The following is a 22,256-nucleotide window of genomic DNA, read 5'->3' as shown; positions in this document are numbered from 1 at the left end:
CATAACCACTGCCACCAAGCTATAAAGGCTTCATGATGAACTATAGTATGCAAGGGATGACGAAAACGATTCCGGAGCTCTTCGCAATGTAAAGGCTGCGGAGGTAGAAATCAAGAAGGAGCATCAAGTGTCGATGGTTAACAAGACCACTAGTTTCAAGAAAAAGGGCAAAGGGAAGAAGGGGAACTTCAAGAAGAATAGAAAGCAAGTTGCTACTCCCGGGAAGAAGCCCAAGTCTGGACCTAAGCCTGAAACTGAGTGCTTCTACTGCAAAGGGACTGGTCACTAGAAGCGGAACTCCCCAAGTATTTGGCGGATAATAAGGATGGCAAAGTGAAAGGTATATTTCATATACATGTTATTGATGTGTACCTTACTAATGCTCGTAGTAGCGCCTGGGTATTTGATACTGGTTCTGTTGCTCATATTTGCAACTCGAAACAGGGGCTACGGATTAAACGAAGATTGGTTAAGGACGAGGTGACGATGCGCATCGGAAATGGTTCCAAGGTCGATGTGATCGCCATCGGCACGCTACCACTACATCTACCTTCGGGATTAGTTTTAGACCCGAATAATTGTTATTTGGTGCCAGCGTTGAGCATGAATATTATATTTGGATCTTGTTTAATGTGAAATGGTTATTCATTTAAATCAGAGAATAATGATTGTTCTATTTATATGAGTAATATATTTTATGGTCATGCACCCTTGTTGAGTGGTCTATTTTTCTTGAATCTCGATCGTAGTGATACACATGTTCATAATATTGAAGCCAAAAGATGCAAAGTTGATAATGATAGTGCAACTTATTTGTGGCACTGCCGTTTAGGTCATATTGGTGTAAAGCGCATGAAGAAACTCCTTGTCGATGGGCTTTTGGAATCACTTGATTATGAATCACTTGGTGCTTGCGAACCATGCCTCATGGGCAAGATGACTAAAACTCCATTCTCCGGAACAATGGAATGAGCTACTGACTTATTGGAAATAATACATAAATATGTATGCAGATCAATGAGTGTTGAGGCTCGTGGCGGGTATCATTATTTTCTTACCTTCACAGATGATTTGAACAGATATGGGCATATCTACTTAATGAAGCATAAGTCTGAAACGTTTGAAAAGTTCAAAGAATTTCAGAGTGAAGTGGAAAATCATCATAACAATAAAATAAAGTTTCTACGATCTGATCATGGAGGGGAATATTTGAGTTACGAGTTTTGTCTTCATTTGAAACAATGTGGAATAGTTTCACAACTCACGCCACCTGGAACACCGCAGCGTAGTGGTGTGTCCGAACATACTTTATTCGATATGGTGTGATCTATGATGTCTCTTACTGATTTACCACTATCATTTTGGGGTTATGCTTTAGAGAGGGCTGCATTCACTTTAAATAGGGCACCATCAAAATCCGTTGAGACGACGCTTTATGAACTGTGGTTTGGCAATAAACCAAAATTGTCGTTTCTTAAAGTTGGGGCTGCGATGCTTATGTGAAAAAGCTTCAACCTGATAAGCTCAAACCCAAATCGGAGAAGTGTGTCTTCATAGGATACTCAAAGGAAATTGTTGGGTACACCTTCTATCATAGATCCGAAGGTAAGATATTCGTTGCTAAAAATTGATCCTTTCTAGAGAAGGAGTTTCTCTCGAAAGAAGTGAGTGGGAGGAAAGTAGAACTTGATGAGGTAATTGTACCTTCCAGTGATTCCTACACCAATTAGTGAGGAAGCTTATGATGATGATCATGAAACTTTAGATCAAGTTACTACCGAACCTCGAAGGTCTTCCAGAGTATGGTTCACACCAGAGTGGTACGGTAATCTTGTTCTGGAAGTCATGTTACTAGACCATGATGAACCTACGAACTATGAGGAAGCGATGATGAGCCCAGATTCTGCGAAATGGCTTGAGGCCATGAAACCTAATATGGGATTCATGTATGAGAACAAAGTATGGACTTTGATGGACTTGCCCGATGATTAGCAAGCCATAGAAAATAAATGGATCTTCAAGCAGAAGACTGACGCTGACGGTAATGTTACTGTTTACAAAGCTCGACTTGTTGCGAAAGGTTTTCGACAAGTTCAAGAATTTGACTATGGTGAGACCTTCTCACCCGTAGCGATGCATAAGTCTGTTCGAATCATGTTAGCAATTGCCGCATTTTATGATTATGAAATTTGGCAAATGGATGTCAAAACTGCATTCCTTAATGGATTTCTTGAAGAAGAGTTGCATATGATGCAACCAGAAGGTTTTGTCGATCCAAATGATGCTAACAAAGTGTGCAAGCTCCATCGATCCATTTATGGACTGGTGCAAGCCTCTCGGAGTTGGAATAAATGCTTTGATAGTGTGATCAAAGCATATGGTTTTATACAGGCTTTTAGAGAAGCCTGTATTTACAAGAAAGTGAATGGAAGCTCTATAACATTTCTAATATTATATGTGGATGACATATTGTTGATTGGAAATGATATATAATTTATGGATAGCATAAAAGGATACTTGAATAAGAGTTTTTCAATGAAAGACCTCGGTTAAGTTGCTTACATATTGGGCATCAAGATCTATAGAGATAGATCAAGACGCTTAATTGGACTTTCACAAAGCACATACCTTGATAAAGTTTTGAAAAAGTTCAAAATGGATCAGTCAAAAAAAGGGTTCTTGCCTGTGTTACAAGGTGTGAAGTTGAGTCAGACTGAATGCCTGACCACTGCAGAAGATAGAGAGAAAATGAAAGTCATTCCCTATGCCTCAGCCATAGGTTCTATCATGTATGCAATGCTATGTACCAGACCTGATGTGTGCCTTGCTATAAGTATAGCAGGGAGGTACCAAAGTAATCCAGGAGTGGAGCACTGGACGATGGTCAAGAACATCCTAAAATACCTGAAAAGGACTAAGGATATGTTTCTCGTTTATGGAAGTGACAAAGAGCTCGTCGTAAATGGTTATGTCGATGCAAGCTTTGACATTGATCTAGATGACTCTAAGTCACAATCCGGATACATATTTATATTGAATGGTGGAGCTGTCAGTTGGTGCAGTTCCAAGCAGAGCATCGTGGCGATATCTACGTGTGAAGCGGAGTACATAGCTGCTTCGGAAGCAGCAAATGAAGGAGTCTAGATGAAGGAGTTCATCTCTGATCTAGGTGTAATATCTAGTGCATCGGGTCCAATGAAAATCTTTTGTGACAATACTGGTGCAATTACCTTGGCAAAGGAATCCAAATTTCACAAGAGAACCAAACATATCAAGAGACGCTTCAACTCCATTCGACACCAAGTCGCGGAGGGAGACATAGAGATTTGCAAAATACATACGGATCTGAATGTTGCAGACCCGTTGACTAAGCCTGTTCCACGAGCAAAACATGATCAGCACAAGACTCCATGGGTGTTAGAATCATTACTCTGTAATCTAGATTATTGACTCTAGTGCAAGTGGGAGACTGAAGGAAATAGGCCCTAGAGGCAATAATAAAGTTGTTATTTATATTTCCTTATATCATGATAAATGTTTATTATTCATGCTAGAATTGTATTAACCGGAAACTTAGTACATGTGTGAATACATAGACAATACATAGTGTCCCTAGTATGCCTCTACTTGACTAGCTCGTTAATCAAAGATTGTTATGTTTCCTAACCATAGACATGTGTTGTCATTTGATGAACGGGATCACATCATTAGGAGAATGATGTGATGGACAAGACCCAGCCATTAGCTTAGCATTATGATCATTTCAGTTTCATTGCTATTGCTTTCCTCGTGACTTATACATGTTCCTCAGACTATGAGATTATAGAACTTCCGAATACCGGACGAACAGCTTGTGTGCTATCAAACGTCACAACGTAATTGGGTGATTGTAAAGATGCTCTACAAGTGTGAAAGATCATGCGGTGCCCCCATGTTTGGTTTTGGCAATTGATGACAATCTCTATGGACTAATGGTTGCCTTGAGTTATATTTGAAGGGTTTGTCCATAGGCTTTTCTTGGAGTCCATGTGTTGGTTTCAAGGAGTTTATGAGTTGACCAAGGTGCTATTAAGGAATTATCCAAAGATTAGTCATGTGAGTGTTGAGCTTATTGCAAGCATGTCTTGAAGAAGAAGATTATGTGATCATTCATGTTTACCTTCAAGACATCATCCAAATGAAGAGAGTTGGAAAGATTCAAGGTTAATCTAGACTAAGTACAGAGAGTGATTCAAGTTGATCAACACACAAAGCGCACAAGTTGTACCGAGAGGGACCAAGTGTTCCCATGGTATGGTAAGCATTGTCCATTACGCTTTGTGTACTAACCCATGGTCTACGTGAGAGTTCTTTGTGGGGTTAGGTATGTTTCCATGGTCTTGCGTCAAGAGGAAGATCCCATACAACCCATGGAGGATGACATCAAGTGGTGATCGTCATCAAGTTTGCTGTGTGCAAGTTCAAGTGGAGCAACACGAAGAGTGGCTCACCCATAATGGAGTATGGGGAGCAATCAAGTTTGAATCTTGCCATCCATTGTGGTGTCAATGGACTTTTGAAGATGTGCCGAAGAGTCGCTCACCCATAGTGGACTATGGGGGAGCAATCATCTAGTCTTCATCGAGCCAACGCAATCAAGAAAGGTGGTCCAACTTGAGGGAGTCAAGATCGTCTTCATCTAGCTCAAGTGGACCATGTGCAAGGAAAATGTTTGACCTTGATAGGTTTTCTATTTTACCGGTCTCGTGGTGGTAGTTGGGAGACCGGGTTATAGGATCGTTTACCGTACTATCAAGGGGGGGCTCTCAAGTTGGTAGCTTGATCGTATCGTTAGTAGAGAGCTCAAACCATTGCATCCTTGCATCATGTTTCTTTGTTCTTGTTTGGTTCTCTTTGTGAGTCTTAGAGCTTATGGTCATCTTGATGACAAGCTTGAGTTCATCGAAAACGGAGTTCGCATGCGTCTTCTATGATGTTTTCGGTGTTGGAGGTTTTACCGGTCTTATCCAAGGAAGGGTTCTCACCATTTTCTTATGGGCCTTTTCTCATTTTCTTCTTATTGATATTTATATCAAGTTTGTGTTAACCCTTGTTGCTAGCTTTCCAACAAACTTGGTTTCATCGAATTCGGAGCTCGTATGCGAAAGTTGTGGCTGTTTTGATATTGCCTGTTTTACATAGAGAGGTTGTACCGCCCCGTAGAGAGGTTGTACCGGTTGACCGGTACAACCGGTGTTTGGAGCGGTTGTACCGCTCCAGAATTGGTCCGGAGGTTGTACCGGCCATGTACCGCTCTACCACCGGACTAGTTTCTGTTTTGGAGCGGTTCTTGGGCGGTTGTTGACCGGTTTAACCGGTACTACCGGTTCCCCAGGCTGTTGTACCGCTTAGAGCTTTTCCCAGGTTGGTTTTTCCTCTGCTTTGGCCGGTTGTACCGGTTCGTGCACCGGTTGTACCGGTCCTACAGGTTTCTGCACATAACGGGCAGATTCGTGGGGACCTATTTAAGGGGGTCTTCTTCCCCAATGGTTCCCCATCTCTTGAGCTCGTTTTTGCCCCCATTGTTGACCTTCTTCGAGCTTGCTAACTCTCAATCCCTCCATGGATTCTTGCTAGTTTTGAGGGGAAAGAGAGAGGAGATCTAGATCCACATTTCCACCAATCACTTTCTCCTCTATGTGAGGGGAACCCCTTGGATCTAGATTCTTGGAGTTCTTGGTGTTCTCCTTCTTGTTCTTCCTCTCATTTTCCTCCCTAGCATTAGTTGCTTTGGTGGGATTTGAGAGAGAAGGACTTGGGCACTCTGTGTTCCCTTGCCATTACATTTGTGCATCGGTTTGAGTTCTCCACGGTGATACGTGGAAGTTACAAGTTGAGAAGCTTATTACTCTTGGGTGCTTGGTGCCCTTGAGCTTGTTCCTCTTGGGTGCTTGGGCGCCCTAGACGGTTGGTGGTGTTCGGAGCTCAATCATTGTGGTGTAAAGCTCCGGGCAAGCGTCGGGGTCTCCAATTAGGTTGTGGAGATCGCCCCGAGCAATTTGACGGGTTCCGGTGACCGCCCCCAGGGGTTGCCAAAGTGTATGGGTTCGGTGACCGCCCCAAGGGTTGCCATTTGTACGGGTTCGGTGACCGCCCTCAAGGGTCCCTTAGTGGAATCACGGCATCTTGCATTGTGCGAAGGGCGTGAGGAGATTACGGTGGCCCTAGTGGCTTCTTGGGGAGCATTGTGCCTCCACACCGCTCCAAACGGAGATTAGCATCCGCAAGGGTGTGAACTTCGGGATACATCGTCGTCTCCGCGTGCCTCGGTTATCTCTTACCCGAGCCCTTTACTTATGCACTTTACTTTGTGATAGCCATATTGTTCTTTGTCATATATCTTGCTATCACATAGTTGCTTATCTTGCTTAGCATAAGTTGTTGGTGCACATAGGTGAGCCTAGTTGTTGTAGGTTTTGTGCTTGACAAATTAACCGCTAGGTTTATTCCGCATTTGTTCAAGCCTAAACCGTAATTATTTTAAAGCGCCTATTCACCCCCCCCTCTAGGCGACATCCTCGATCTTTCAATTGGTATCAGAGCCTCGTCTCTCTTTGTTAGGGCTTAACCGCCTAGAGAGTAAAGATGTCGACTAGAGGTTTAGGATTCTCTGACACTCTTAGTTTCGATGGCACAAATTTTGATGTTTGGGTAATTCGCATGCTTAACCTCTTTAGGGTCATGGACCCAAATTTAGAGCGAATTGTAGATATGGGTTTTTCTCCTCCAAAGGATCCCCAAAGATTATCTTTAGAGGATGAGAAAAACTCTTATCTCAATGCTCAAGCTTCTAATGTGCTTTTCGATGCTTTGAGCAATGTAGTTATATTTCAACTCATGCCGTTCCGGGATGCTCATGAGTTATGGACAAAGCTTCAAGATAAATATGGCGTGTCCAAGATTTGTAGGGATGATTGTTCTCCCTCCACCTCCGGTCGTATAGTCTTCTCAACTTCTTCTACTTCACCTACATGTGGTTTGCCACAAGGTAATGATATGGTGAGTAGTGTTGGTCATTGCAATGATGATAGTATGCTTATTGTAGATGATCCTTCATCACTATATTATTGCAATGCTCCTTGTTTGGGGTTTAACACTTCGAGCACTCCAAATGTTTCACATGCTTGCGTTGATAGTCCTTGCATATCATGTAGAAATTGCTTGACTAAATCTCATGATGATATGCTTGCTATGTCTTGTTGCCATGATAAAAATGCATCTATTTCCTCGAATTGTTGTGCTAACAATGTAGAGGAAACCCAACACTCCATGGAACAAGATATGGTGTTTAATGGTGCCTCAAGGGATCCTACACCATCATCTATTGCTTTTTGCCTTATGGCTAAGGCGTCGAAGGTATCTCCTACTTCGTACCCCAATATGTCTCTTGATGATGATGTTGATGCTAATGATGATGAGGATAATGATGAAGAGAATGATAATGTTGACTCCTTAAAAACTAAGGGGGAAATGATTTTTAAAGCTCTTCATAAAAATAAATTTGCTCGTTCCAACTTCATGGAAATAATGTCCATTGCCATTGATGGCAAGAAATACATTGAGGAGTTGGAATCTCATCTAGGGGAGCATGAGGCCACCATTGATAAAATGGAAGGTCATGGGCGTGATTACGCTAATGAGATTGTGAACCTCTCTCAAGCTCTTGAACTTGAACAAACCACCAAGGAATCTCTTGAGGAGACTTTTGCTCTAGAATTGTCTAGAGTGAAGGAATCTACTGATAGAGCTCTTAAGGTGGCCAATGTTTTTGAAACTAAAAATGCTAAGCTTGAAGTTTCTCATGCTAGACTCCTTGAGGATTTTGAGCACCTCGAAAATGGCTCAAGGGTCATCAAGGGTGAGCTCATCAAACTCACCGAGTCTCATGCTCAACTTGAAGCTTCTTATTTAAAAGAGCTTGCCAAGTTGCCTTCCCCTCTTGCTGTTAATGATGATGCTTGTTCTACTAATTCTATTACTTGTGAAGCATCCATTTTGAAGGAGAATGTTGAGCTACGGGCTCAACTTGAGGTGCTATCTTGCAATTATGGGAAATTGGAAGAAAGTCATGAAAAGCTCTCAAGCTCTCATGATGATCTTCTAGTATCCCATAGTGTGCTAAAGATAGCTCATGAGGCCATGATTGCTAAGGTAACATCTAGTGAGCCTCATGTGGATACTAGCACTACTTCTAGTCAAAATAGTATATTGCCATGTGCTAGTCCTTGTAATTCATCTACTCACAATGTTGGTACATCTTGTGATGAATTGCTTTCCTTGCCTTGTTGCTCTAACGATGAAGCTTATACTTCCTCTAGTACTTGTGTTGAGACTAACCATGTAGAGGAAATCAAAGAGCTCAAGGCCCAAGTCACTTCTTTGAAGAAAGACTTGGAAAAGTGTCATGAAGGGAAATCCACACTCAACAATATCTTGAGTGTGCAAAAATCCCCCAATGACAAAGGTGGACTTGGATTCAACTCCAATAAGAAGAAGAAGTCCAAGTTTAACAAAAAGAAGGGCCAAGAACAAGTCAAGAATTCGGCCAAGATTGTTTGCTTCAAGTGCAAAATAGAAGGGCATCATGTTAGATCTTGCCCATTGAAGAAGAAGGCCATTAGTGTCAAGCAACAAGGGAAGAGGGCACAAGTTCAATCTCATGCTCAACATCAAGTTGAATAAAGGCCTCTTCCCAAGAAGACTCAAGTTAATGCTTCTCAAATTGAGAAATCAAGTGAGAAGAAAGTGAAGAGTAGACGTTGCTACTTATGTCCTGAGAAAGGTCACGTCGCTTCTTCATGCACTAGTGGTAACTTATCCAACCCAATTATTATTGATGATATCTATTCTCTTGGTAAGGATAAGGTTGGCAATGTGTTTACCAAGTTTGTTGGTACTCAAAGTGGTGTCAAGCAAAGAACCATTTGGGTAGCCAAACCTATTGTGACTAACCTCTTAGGACCCAACTTGGTTGGGGACCAACAAGCTCAAACTTGATCAATAGGTGTTGTTGGAGGGCATTGGAGACTTGGCTACATTATGAAGAATTAAGGGGACTTCATCACTCTTATCGTCTCAAGCCAAGTCAATTGAATCATCAAGTTTATATCTTATATCCAATGTGCCTCCTTGCGGTAATACTTAAAATTGCTTTCATTGAAAGTTACTTGCCCCCTTGCATGTTTTGGTTTTGTTCCTTGCATGTGTTTGTATATGTTGTGCTTCCAACTTGATTATCTTGAGCAATCAAGTATGTGTGTGTTGGTTTGCACATCATGTACTTGTGTGTCGGTCGTTGAGCCTTAGTGCATCTTGGTTGTATCTTAGTTGGCTCGTGTGAGAGATTAATGGAATATCCCATTATGGGGGAGTGATGTGCTTTGTGCACTTCGCAATCCTATAAAGGTGGGTACATGGGGAATACCACTTAGTATTGATATTACAAGATTATCTAGTCGCTATGTGGTATGTCTTCTCATGAGAAATTCAAATTTTCTAAATAGTCCATTAATTATCTCTTGTTGGATCCTTTTTATTGCCTCTTGTTAAGTTTTTATTGGTATCACACTATGGGGGAGTAATATGCTATGTGCATATTACAAGCCTAGAAAATGTGTACATTTGAGATATTGTCACCTAGAATTGATATTGTAAATTATCTTGTTCCTAGGTGGCATGTTAGCTCTACAAGTTGCAATTTGCGTGTGTTTGGTGTGAAGATGATGTTGGATATCATTGCTATCTACCAATGGGAATTATTTCCAGATACTTCTTGTCTTTTGACAATTGGTACTCACTTATGTGTGGTAGAAATTATTGATCATCTTCACGTTGGCTTTTGTTTTTATTTGCCTTTTCTCTTGCCAAGGTTTGTGTCAACTCCCGTTGTCTTCCATACCACTTGTGGATCTTGTTAATTTCTTGTTCTTGTCTAGTGTTTTCTAGATATAGTGAAAGTGGTGATCCCACCTTGTGCATTTTGTATTCAAAAGCAAATTCTCTCTAGTGCACAACTCGTGGGGGAGCTATCCTATTTTCTTTAGAACACTCTTCTTGTGATCCTTATCAAGTGTGTGTTGGTGGAAGGCAAGCCATTTTCTTTTGGTACCTTGTGCCAAACTTTGTTGAGAGCTTGGTTTGTTTGGAACCATCCTCTCTTTGGGAGTTTGACATCTTTAATTTAGTGTGTATCAATGGATATCTCATTCCTTGATGTATCTTTAATGATATCTTCCAAGTGATGATTTATCTATTTGGTATCCTTTTTCACTTGGCATTTCGTTTTCATTGGTTTCGGTTCTTGAAAGTTTCAAGCTTGCATATTTACTTCTTGTATGTTATTTGGCATGCTTTCTTTCTTTGTCTCAATATATAAGGGAAACTCCACCTAGCCTCAATTTGGATGAGATGTGCATGAAATTCATTTTCATATCTATATGCGCATATTTATATGAAGTTTGTCCTATGTATTGGTGTTTCTAACTATGTGGTCCCAATGAGTTTGGGTACCGTTTAGTTTGTGTTGTTCTTCTAGGAACATTTGGAGATGCATTGGATGCTCGGCTCATTCACAAGGAAGGTGTTTCCACCATGTGATTATTGGAGTCAAGCTAGGATGATCAATGAACTACCATCTACCTTCAATTGGTATCTACTACATCCTTCCAATGGTATCTCGGTAACAAGTATCATCATCTACTTCATGCACACATTTCTTGCATCAACCTTGTGTAGGTTGTATCATGGTATGTATTCATTCTTTCTTGTGATACTTGTTTCCTTTCTCAAAGCATCCCAACAATGATCTCATGTTGCTAGTTGTGATGTCTTTGATGGTTGTGTGGTAGGAATTCATTTATATACAATAAGACCATATCTAGCCATGTGCTATGCTTCCAAGCAAATATCTTATTGGTATATGTATGACTTCCTTTTGGATATCTTATTCCTTTGTGTTGTAACTATGTCGGGTGTACATCCTTCTTTGTAGACATATATCATCATGATTTCGTCTACCTAGAACCTTATACACCTGAGAGAAATTACATCTCTAGATGATATCCTTTCTTTCACGTCCACCTTGTCTTTCTTTTCATATTTCTTTGGTGGCTCCATGAAAGATCTTGTCTTGAGTGCGGGTCTTATCTCGTTGCATCTTGATGCACTCTTTTGTGGTGAAGATCTTTTTCCTCATGCTTGTCTTGACGAGGCCTTTGCCATCTTAATTGGTATCCCTCGTCTTGATGAGGCTTTCATTTTCTATCTTCACCACGGGTTGTCACAAGCATAGGTTCTCTTCTGCTTATTAGTAAGCTTGTGAACCCATTCGCTAGTTGTGTGTGGGAATGATAGGCCTTGCACCGTGTGCCTCATTCTTTGAAGACTTTATTGTTGCTTAATGCTCTTCTGTACATTAGTCTTCTCAAGTGCATTGCCTTAAGTCACACACATCTTTTTGGTTGAGCCCACTCTTAAGTTGCCTCTCTTACTTGTTGCTCAACCATGTGTTTGTTGCAAGTACTAGGCTTAGTTTCCTATATGCTCAGTTGCACTTGTTGTAAGTTTCTATTAATTTTGGGGGAGATATGATCCTATTTTGTGCACTTTGTATCCAAATACAAAAATTCTTGATGTGCACAAATCATGGGGAGCTTCTCTAGTTTCTTTAGAACACTGCTCCGCTCTTATCATAATATCCTTTATTCATGTGGCTCGTAGGATCATTGGCCTAGTTGGTTCAATTGGTATCTTTTGATAGCTTACTTCAATTGGTATCTTTTGATTGCTTGATTGCTTGTTTTCTCTCTTTGATTATGTCTTTGTGGCATATCTTCCTTTTGCAATCTTTGGGCCTCAATATAGTTTGTCTTCCTCCAAGTATTTACCGTTGGATAAGTGTATTGCCTTCCACTCTCTTGTTGAGAAATACACAATTTATGGAGGAACACATTTTATATTGGCCTTCTAAGCTTTTAGCCCATTTTGGCAATTGATGCCAATGGGGGAGAAGTTTCGGAGAGTTTTGTGGAGAAGTTTATAGAGTTGTCTCCTCTTGCTTTGGTTTTGTTCCTTAGCATTTGCATCTCATTCGCATGCACTATTGGTTGTTGCATTGCATGGTGATGCATAATTCCTTGTATAAACTCTCTTGAAAGTGATTGTCATCAATTACCAAAATGGGGGATATTGAAAGATCATGCGGTGCCCCCATGTTTGGTTTTGGCAATTGATGACAATCTCTATGGACTAATGGTTGCCTTGAGTTATATTTGAAGGGTTTGTCCATAGGCTTTTCTTGGAGTCCATGTGTTGGTTTCAAGGAGTTTATGAGTTGACCAAGGTGCTATTAAGGAATTATCCAAAGATTGGTCATGTGAGTGTTGAGCTTATTGCAAGCATGTCTTGAAGAAGAAGATTATGTGATCATTCATGTTTACCTTCAAGACATCATCCAAATGAAGAGAGTTGGAAAGATTCAAGGTTAATCTAGACTAAGTACAGAGAGTGATTCAAGTTGATCAACACACAAAGCGCACAAGTTGTACCGAGAGGGACCAAGTGTTCCCATGGTATGGTAAGCATTTTCCATTACGCTTTGTGTACTAACCCATGGTCTACGTGAGAGTTCTTTGTGGGGTTAGGTATGTTTCCATGGTCTTGCGTCAAGAGTAAGATCCCATACAACCCATGGAGAATGACATCAAGTGGTGATCGTCATCAAGTTTGTTGTGTGCAAGTTCAAGTGGAGCAACACGAAGAGTGGCTCACCCATAATGGAGTATGGGGAAGCAATCAAGTTTGAATCTTGCCATCCATTGTGGTGTCAATGGACTTTTGAAGATGTGCCGAAGAGTCGCTCACCCATAGTGGACTATGGGGGAGCAATCATCTAGTCTTCATCGAGCCAACGCAATCAAGAAAGGTGGTCCAACTTGAGGGAGTCAAGATTGTCTTCATCTAGCTCAAGTGGACCATGTGCAAGGCAAAGGTTTGCCCTTGATAGTTTTTCTATTTTACCGGTCTTGTGGTGGTAGTTGGGAGACCGGGTTAAAGGATTGTTTGCCGTACTATCAAGGGGGGCTCTCAAGTTGGTAGCTTGATCGTATCGTTAGTAGAGAGCTCAAACCATTGCATCCTTGCATCATGTTTCTTTGTTCTTGTTTGGTTCTCTTTGTGAGTCTTAGAGCTTATGGTCATCTTGATGACAAGCTTGAGTTCATCAAAAACGGAGTTCTCATGCGTCTTCTATGATGTTTTCGGTGTTGGAGGTTTTACCGGTCTTATCCAAGGAAGGGTTCTCACCATTTTATTATGGGCCTTTTCTCATTTGCTTCTTATTGATATTTATATCAAGTTTGTGTTAGCCCTTGTTGCTAGCTTTCCAACAAACTTGGTTTCATCGAATTCGGAGCTCGTATGCGAAAGTTGTGGCTGTTTTGATATTGCCTGTTTTACATAGAGAGGTTGTACCGCCCCGTAGAGAGGTTGTACCGGTTGACCGGTACAACCGGTGTTTGGAGCGGTTGTACCGCTCCAGAATTGGTCTGGAGGTTGTACCGGCCATGTACCGCTCTACCACCGGACTAGTTTCTGTTTTGGAGCGGTTGTTGACCGGTTTAACCGGTACTACCAGTTCCCCAGGCTGTTGTACCGCTTAGAGGTTTTCCCAGGTTGGTTTTTCCTCTGCTTTGGCCGGTTGTACCGGTTTGTGCACCGGTTGTACCGGTCCTACAGGTTTCTGCACATAACGGGCAGATTCGTGGGGACCTATTTAAGGGGGTCTTCTTCCCCAATGGTTCCCCATCTTTTGAGCTCGTGTTCTTCCCCCATTGTTGAACTTCTCCGAGCTTGCTATCTCTCAATCCCTCCATGGATTCTTGCTAGTTTTGGGGGGGGGGGGAAGAGAGAGGAGATCTAGATCCACATTTCCACCAATCACTTTCTCCTCTATGTGAGGGGAACCCCTTGGATCTAGTTCTTGGAGTTCTTGGTGTTCTCCTTCTTGTTCTTCCTCTCATTTTCCTCCCTAGCATTAGTTGCTTTGGTAGGATTTGAGAGAGAAGGACTTGGGCACTCTGTGTGCCCTTGCCATTGCATTTGTGCATTGGTTTGAGTTCTCCACGGTGATACGTGGAAGTTACAAGTTGAGAAGCTTATTACTCTTTGGGTGCTTGGTGCCCTTGAGCTTGTTCCTCTTGGGTGCTTGGGCGCCCTAGTCGGTTGGTGGTGTTCGGAGCTCAATCATTGTGGTGTAAAGCTCCGGGCAAGCGTCGGGGTCTCCAATTAGGTTGTGGAGATCGCCCCGAGCAATTTGACGGGTTCCGGTGACCGCCCCCAAGGGTTGCCAAAGTGTATGGGTTCGGTGACCGCCCCCAAGGGTTGCCATTTGTACGGGTTCGGTGACCGCCCTCAAGGGTCCCTTAGTGGAATCACGGCATCTTGCATTGTGCGAGGGCTTGAGGAGATTACGGTGGCCCTAGTGGCTTCTTGGGGAGCATTGTGCCTCCACACCGCTCCAAACGGAGATTAGCATCCGCAAGGGTGTGAACTTCGGGATACATCGTCGTCTCCGCGTGCCTCGGTTATCTCTTACCCGAGCCCTTTACTTATGCACTTTACTTTGTGATAGCCATATTGTTCTTTGTCATATATCTTGCTATCACATAGTTGCTTATCTTGCTTAGCATAAGTTGTTGGTGCACATAGGTGAGCCTAGTTGTTGTAGGTTTTGTGCTTGACAAATTAACCGCTAGGTTTATTCCGCATTTGTTCAAGCCTAAACCGTAATTATTTTAAAGCGCCTATTCACCCCCCGCCCTCTAGGCGACATCCTCGATCTTTCAAAGTGTATCTGAAGGTGTTTGTTGGGTTGGCATGGATCAAGATTAGGATTTGTCACTCCATGTTTCGGAGAGGTATCTCTGGGCCCTCTCGGTAATGCTCATCACTATAAGCCTTGCAAGCAATGCGACTAATGAGCTAGTTACGGGATGAAGCATTATGGAACAAGTAAAGAGACTTGTCGGTAACGAGATTGAACTAGGTATGATGATACCGACGATCGAAGCTCGCGCAAATAACATACCGATGACAAAGGGAACAACGTATGTTGTTATGCGGTTTGACCGATAAAGATCTTCGTAGAATATGTAGGAGCCAATATGAGCATCCAGGTTCCGCTATTGGTTATTGATCGGAGATGTCTCGATCTTGTCTACATAGTTCTCGAACCCGGAGGGTCCGCACGCTTAACATTCGATGACGATTTGTATTATGAGTTATGTGATTTTGATGAACGAAGTTTGTTCGGAGTACCGGATGAGATCACGGACATGGCGAGGAGTCTCGAAATGGCCAAGACATAAAAATTGATATATTGGAAGGTTATGTTCGGACACCAGAAAGGTTTCAGATTGGTTCAGACATTTTTCGGAGTACCGGGAGGTTATCGGAACCCCCGGGGGAAGTAGTGGGCCTTAATGGGCTTTAGTGGAAAGAATAGGAGGGCCGCAGGGTGCCCCCCCCCCTTGGCGGGTCCGAATTGGACTAGGGAGGGGGGCGGCACCCCCCTCTTTCCTTCTTCCTCTCCTACTCCTTCCCTCTCTCCCCCTCTTGGAAAGGAAGGGGACTACAACTAGGATTGGGAATCCTAGTTGGACTCCCCATGGCGCGCGCCCCTCCTGGCCGCCATCCTCCTCCCTCCCTCCTTTATATACGGGGGCAGGGGGCACCCCAAAGGATAATAGGTATTCTCTTAGCCGTGTGCGGTGCCCCCCTCCATAGTTTAACACCTCGGTCGTATCGTTGTAGTGCTTAGGTGAAGCCCTGCACCGGTAACATCATCATCACCATTGCCACGCCGTCGTGCTGACAGAACTCCCCCTCGTCCTCAACTGGATCAAGAGCTCGAGGGACGTCATCGTGCTGAACGTGTGCTAAACACGAAGGTGCCGTACGTTCGGTACTTGGATCGGTTGGATCATGAAGATGTTCGACTACATCAACCGCGTTACTAAATGCTTCTGCTTTCGGTCTACAAGGGTACGTGGACACACTCTCCCATCTCGTTGCTATGCATCTCCTAAATAGATCTTTCATGATGGTAGGAATGTTTTTTGAATTACTACGTTCCCCAACACCTTCCTCCAACATGCAATGCGCATGAAGGGGTTCAATGAAACCTGGAGGAAACAGGTGGATTCCTTTATTCAAAAGGGTAGCATGAGGATTAAGGTGAATGATGACACAGGTCATTATTTTTAGACTCATAAGGGCTTAAGGCAAGGGGATGCGATGTCCCCTATACTGTTCAACATAGTGGTAGATGTGTTGGTAGTACTTATCGGTAGGGCCAAGGAGAATGGTCAAGTAGGTCCCTCATCTTGTTAATGGGGGGGGGGGGCTCCATACTACAATACGTCGACGACACTATAGTATTCATGAAACATGATATCATAAAGGCTAGAAATATGAAGTTAGTACTTTGCCTTTTCGAACATTTGTCGGGGTTAAAAATAAATTTTAATAAGAGTGAACTGTTCTGCTTTGGAAGAGCCAAAGAGGAAAAGATGCGTATAGACAATTGTTCAGTTGTGAAATGAGATCCTTGACTTTCAGCTACCTCGGAATCCCAATTCACCATCGCAAACTAACAAGTAAAGAATGGAAATGTATTGAGGATCGATTTGAGAAAAAACTAAGTTGCTGGAAGGGCAAGCTTATGTCTTATGGAGGTCAGCTAGTGTTAATAAACTCAGTACTAACTAGTATGCCGATGTTCCTATTATCTTTTTTCAAAGTACCTATAGGGGTGTGGAAAAGGTTAGATTTTTATCGGTCCGTTTCTTCTGGCAAAGCGATGAAGTAAAGACGAAATATAGACTTACCAGGTGGGATATTGTGTGCAGACCCAAAATGCAAGGGGGCTTGGGATTGAGAACTTGGAGATAAAAAACAAGTGCTTATTAAGCAAATGGCTATTTAGGTTATCGGTTGAGACCGACAGTATGTGCGCACAGATCCTACGTGACAAATATATAGTATCAAAGTCTCCGGCTCATATTTCGTGAGATCTAATGACTCATCATTCTGGAAGGGGCTGATGTGAACAAAGGATGCCTTTTTTCGCAGAGCGAAATTTTTGATTGGAAATGGTACTACAACCAGATTTTGGGAAGATACATGGTTAGGGGAGACGCCTTTGACCTTCCAATATCCCACTATGTATAATATTGTACAACTTAAGAAGGTTTACATTGCTACAGTATTACAATCACCCCCTTGAACATCTAGTTCAGCAGATCCCTAGTGGGGGAACGGTGGAACTCCTGGCTGCATCTTGTGCGAGGTTGATAGATGTTCAACTTTCTGATCAGCCTGACTTGTTTCACTGGAAATTAACTAGGAATGGGGCTTTCATGGTAAAATCTATGTACTTGGATCTATTTGATTCTGGCCCAATCTCGAGACCAATTCATATTTGGAAAATTGAAGTTCCATTGAGAATCAAGATATTCATGTGCTTCATTCACAAGCAAGTGATACTCGCCAAAGATAACCTCCTTAAGCGTAGTTGGGTAGGCAGTTCATGTTGTTGTTTATGTGATAGTGATGAAACAATACAACATCTTTTCATCGATTGCCCTCTCACTGAGCTTCTTTGGTGTACGATTCATATAGCCTTTAATATAAGCCCTCCAGTTAGCATCGACATGTTATTTGGGACATGGCTTACTGGAGTGGAACCAGTTATTGTGGGACGTATTCAGATAGGAATATGTGCACTTTTTGGGCTATATGGAATTGCAGGAATGATATGATCTATTAACAGACAAAATCTTTTGAATTTCTTACAGGTCTACAGAGCGTCCGCTTGAATCCGTACGTGGTCGTTACTCCCTCATATGGACTCCAGGGAGCTTTTGGTTACTGGGTGCAACCGATGAGAAACGGTAACATGGCTATCTACAACCGATTTGGATGGCGGTCCACTAATAGGATAGATGTTTAGTCGTCTTTTCCTGTTCATTGCCGGTTGTGGCTTTGTTTATTTAATTTTCTTTTTGTGCTCTTTCTGCATTATGGACCTTGGTTTGCTAGACTTTTAATAAAATGACCGCATGCATCGTTCTGATGCAGAGGCTCGGGGTCTTTCCTTCTTTTCAAAAAAATATTATTATTATATAGTAACGATTGGCAGAGCTACATGTAGTTCTGCAGCCCCCCCCCCCCCCCCCCCCCCCCCCCCCAAATGTTAAAGGATTTTTTTCCCGAGTTGCTTAATTACTCCCCTTCAGCATTCATAAGTAGAAAAGTATAGTCTTTTGACGCCTCGAAAAAAAATTGCCTTTCGCCCCTCCAACATTCCCTGTCTAGCTCCGTCACTATGTATGCTTGATTTGCTTGTGTTTTTCCTATAGGATTGATGCAGATTGTAAAAAAAAAATTCTATTGCTGCTAAAGGTTTTTGTCAACAATAATCATATATATGGCTTAATCCAGAAAAACTTAATGAAGATTAAAAAAACAATGTCATGTACTCCCTCCGTCCGGGTTTATTGGGCCCGTGAGCAAAAGAATCTTGTCCGTTTTTATTAGGCCTGCTTTGAAAATCACATACCTCTCCCCCTCAAATTAACTGCTGATTCGTGATCCAGAGAGGCTAAACTCCGGAATCTGCACCACACATGCATCCTTCCCCGTGCGTGAGCATGCATGCATGAGCGTCATTGGCAGGGACTGCTGGGATGGTCGCTGCATGCATGCGCCAGCAATAACTAACGTGCAAAACGAAGCATCAACTATCTACTGCAGGGGTTAATGCCTAAAATAACACATCCATTTACTGGTTGGCTTGGTCTTGCCAATCTTGTCTTTGAGCCTAATAAGCCCGGAGGGAGTGTTTTCTTACAATATAATATTTCGCTGATTTGAAATGAAATTTAAATCTTTGAGGGCATAGACATGGTATTAATCATGGTGCTTTACCATAATTTTTTGTAACGAACCATATTTCATGACCATAATTTTTTGTAACGAACCATATTTCATGTAGACCATGTCTATACGGGTTCATTACAAAAAATTATGGTCAAGTTCATAAATGTCTGGATACGATGTTATGGATAATATGGGTTCGTATCCATAACATCATATTGAGACTATACGAGTAATTTGGAAGGGATATAGTAACTAATAGTAAAGTTTGAGAAGCAAAATAAACTTTGCTTTAGGATGTATACACTAGGTATATGCTAGAGGCTAGAGGTGGAAAGGCACCATGAAAGAAATACTCCCTCTGTCTCATAATAAGTGACTCAACTTTGTACTAAAGCTAGTACAAAGTTGTGTCATTTATTTTGGGTCGGAGGGAGTAACATGGAAGGAGCACAACAAGATTCTTATTTCCAATGTATAGACGCGACGAGCTAGTGAATTTATAGTGAAATTAAGCAGATAACAAGAAATGGCGGGCGAACCATCGATCGAGCCAGTGAGTGCATGGACTGTTGCACACACTTTCTTGGCCCGAGAAAAGAGGCGATACATGATGCGTGTTGCCCCTAATTATCCATGACTGACGAAAGCTACACCTCAAAATCGACCACCTAATTTGCTATAGTAGCAGTAGTATACAATTAATTTGTTGATGATTTCATCCGGCAAAGTAGGTAATGATTCGATTGGTTTGCAAGGAGTCATGTCAACGCCCGATTGGCGAACAAGCTAATTAATCAACTTACTAGATAGCTGGTCAGTCAACCATCAAGTCGTCAACACGCATCGATCCTATCCTATCCCAAATTATCTATCAGTTCCAACATAGTATGTCCATCACGGCCCACTGCATCGATTGTAGTAAGATAGCTGGTCTGGTCGTGCTACTGGGAGATTAACAGGGTCACATTCAGACTGACAGCTACACGCACCACGAGAAGCAGAAGCGAGGCGAGATGATTTGAGGCGGACCTGATCGGCGACGGGGCTCGAAGTTGCGCCATGCATGATTGGTTGACGACGATGCGTATGCTTGTGGCGAAATGGATTCGACGAGACGCTTCGAGGGACAGAAAAGATTGGATGGCATGGCATAGTCCGGCCAGCCGCCCGCCTTTTTACCACTTGGAATTGGATGGAGCTGCACAGGCCCCATCAATCCGTCGCCTCGCCCTAGCCCATCCGTCCATGGACGATCGGGTTCGTGCGCACACTCATTCACTCGATTGATCGACCCTCTAGTAGCTAGCTAGCTCTAGCTATAAGCTGTACAGAAGAATCTGAACTAGTAGCAGCTAATGATTGTTCCCCATGTATTTCCTCTTTTCCGACGGGGTGGATCGATGATCGTTTGACGGATGGGTGGCTAGCTTGCTGCATGTGGCCGATGGAGCGACCCTGCTGAATTAAGCTTAGCTAAGGTAAAAAAGATAGGGTGGCAGAGCTTTTTTTTTTTTGAGGAGAACGGCGTGACTTTATTCATAGTTCAATGTTTTGGGGAATACATAAATGATCTGATAGATCAATCAACCACATGTGGACTTAGAGCATCTTCAGCCACACCCCCAACAGGCCCTAGCTTCCAGGCGTTTTTTTCGCGCCGGCACCGCAAAAACGCTCCAGTCGCGCCGCCAAGACGCAGAATTCTGCCGGTTCGGCCCGTTTTTGCGCCCGGCAATCGCAGGGCGAACCCGGCGCACTGGGGGGGGGGGGCGGTCGGGGGCTCCGGCGCAAGGAAAAAGCGCACCTTGGGCCACATTATTAGGCGAAAAGTCAAGCCCACCCTGCCGATCCCGGCGCCGTCCACCGCCCACCACAGCTAGATAGATCATTCCCCGCCGAAAAAAAGAAGAGGTTTCGCCGAGGCAGCCCTCCGCCGCCGTCCGGGCAACTTTCCCGGTGTTCCGGCCGCGCAGGGCGTACACCGGCGGGTTTGAGCCCACCTCGCCCGCAAGGTGTTTGGTGATTTGCCCGACCCGGGGATGGATTCCGAAGATGAGGAGGGACTTGCGACGTTGCTGGTGGAGGAAGCCGAAGCCGACGTCCAGGAGCAGGAGCATCTCATGGTGCTCGCTGCCCTCGCCGGCCTGCTCGCGAGCAGTGAAAAGCCGCGCGCGAGGTGGCTCGGCGCCTGGGCGGGTGAAAGCAAAGAACTGACATCGTCTGGAAGGCTACTGCATGCTCTTTCTTTGGGATGCCAGGAACTCACAATGACATCAACGTCCTGCAGTGTTCCCCTGTCTTGCCAAGCTTGTTGAAGGTCATTCTCCTCCAGTGAACTTCGAGATCAATGGGCGGCACTACAACAAAGGTACTATCTAACTGATGGCATCTATCTGGGATGGTCGACATTTGTGAAGACTATCTCAAACCCTGTGCCAGGAGGCAAGAACGCCTTCTTTGCGAAGGTTCAGGAGGCTTGCAGGAAGGATGTCGAGCGGGCATTTGGTGTGCTCCAATCTCGATTTGTTGTTGTCTGGTACTCTGCTCAGACCTGGTAGAAAGATCAAATGTGGGAGATCATGACTTGCTGTGTCATCTTGCACAACATGATCATTGAGAGCGAGCAGAAGAGCCAGTGTTTGACACAGAACCATATTATAGGTGGGGTCCTCTTGCCCAAATTGATCACCGGCTACCGGCAACCTGGACTGACTACCTCAATATGCGTCAGGAGATCCGAGACCCACAGGTGCATCAAGAACTGCAACATTATCTGTTGGAGCACCTATGGAGGCTCAAGGGCGAGGCCGGAGCGACGCGAGGAATGACGTGTGATGAAACTTGAGTTTTTATTTGTTGAACTATATAATTTGTATTGAACTATTTGATTTATATTGATTTTCTGTGATGAACTATGGAGGCAAAAACACGTCGAAACACGTCAAACCACGCCGAACTATGTAAAAAAACTAATTGATTTCTATTTGTATGCGACAATTCACGCCGAAACACGCCGAACCGCGCCGAATATGAGCCGATTCACGCAGATATCGGGCCGTTTTTAGACAAAATTGGGCCGAATAATGGGCCGAAATCGGCGTCTGGGGACGACGGCTGGGTGCCCAACCGCCCCCAGAGCCGAGTATGCCGCCGGCTCGCCCTCAGGCGGCAATTTTTATGCCTTCTGAGGGGGACCAACGGTTGGAGATGCTCTTACACTAAGAGAAGTTGCCGTCTTAGCCAACCTATGGGGTTCCCCATTGTGCTCACGCCCCTCA

The sequence above is a fragment of the Triticum aestivum genome, chromosome 1B, assembly GCF_018294505.1.
Source record: "Triticum aestivum cultivar Chinese Spring chromosome 1B, IWGSC CS RefSeq v2.1, whole genome shotgun sequence".
In the NCBI taxonomy this organism is placed as follows: Eukaryota; Viridiplantae; Streptophyta; class Magnoliopsida; order Poales; family Poaceae; genus Triticum; species Triticum aestivum.
Note: the sequence above shows the minus strand (reverse complement) of the source record.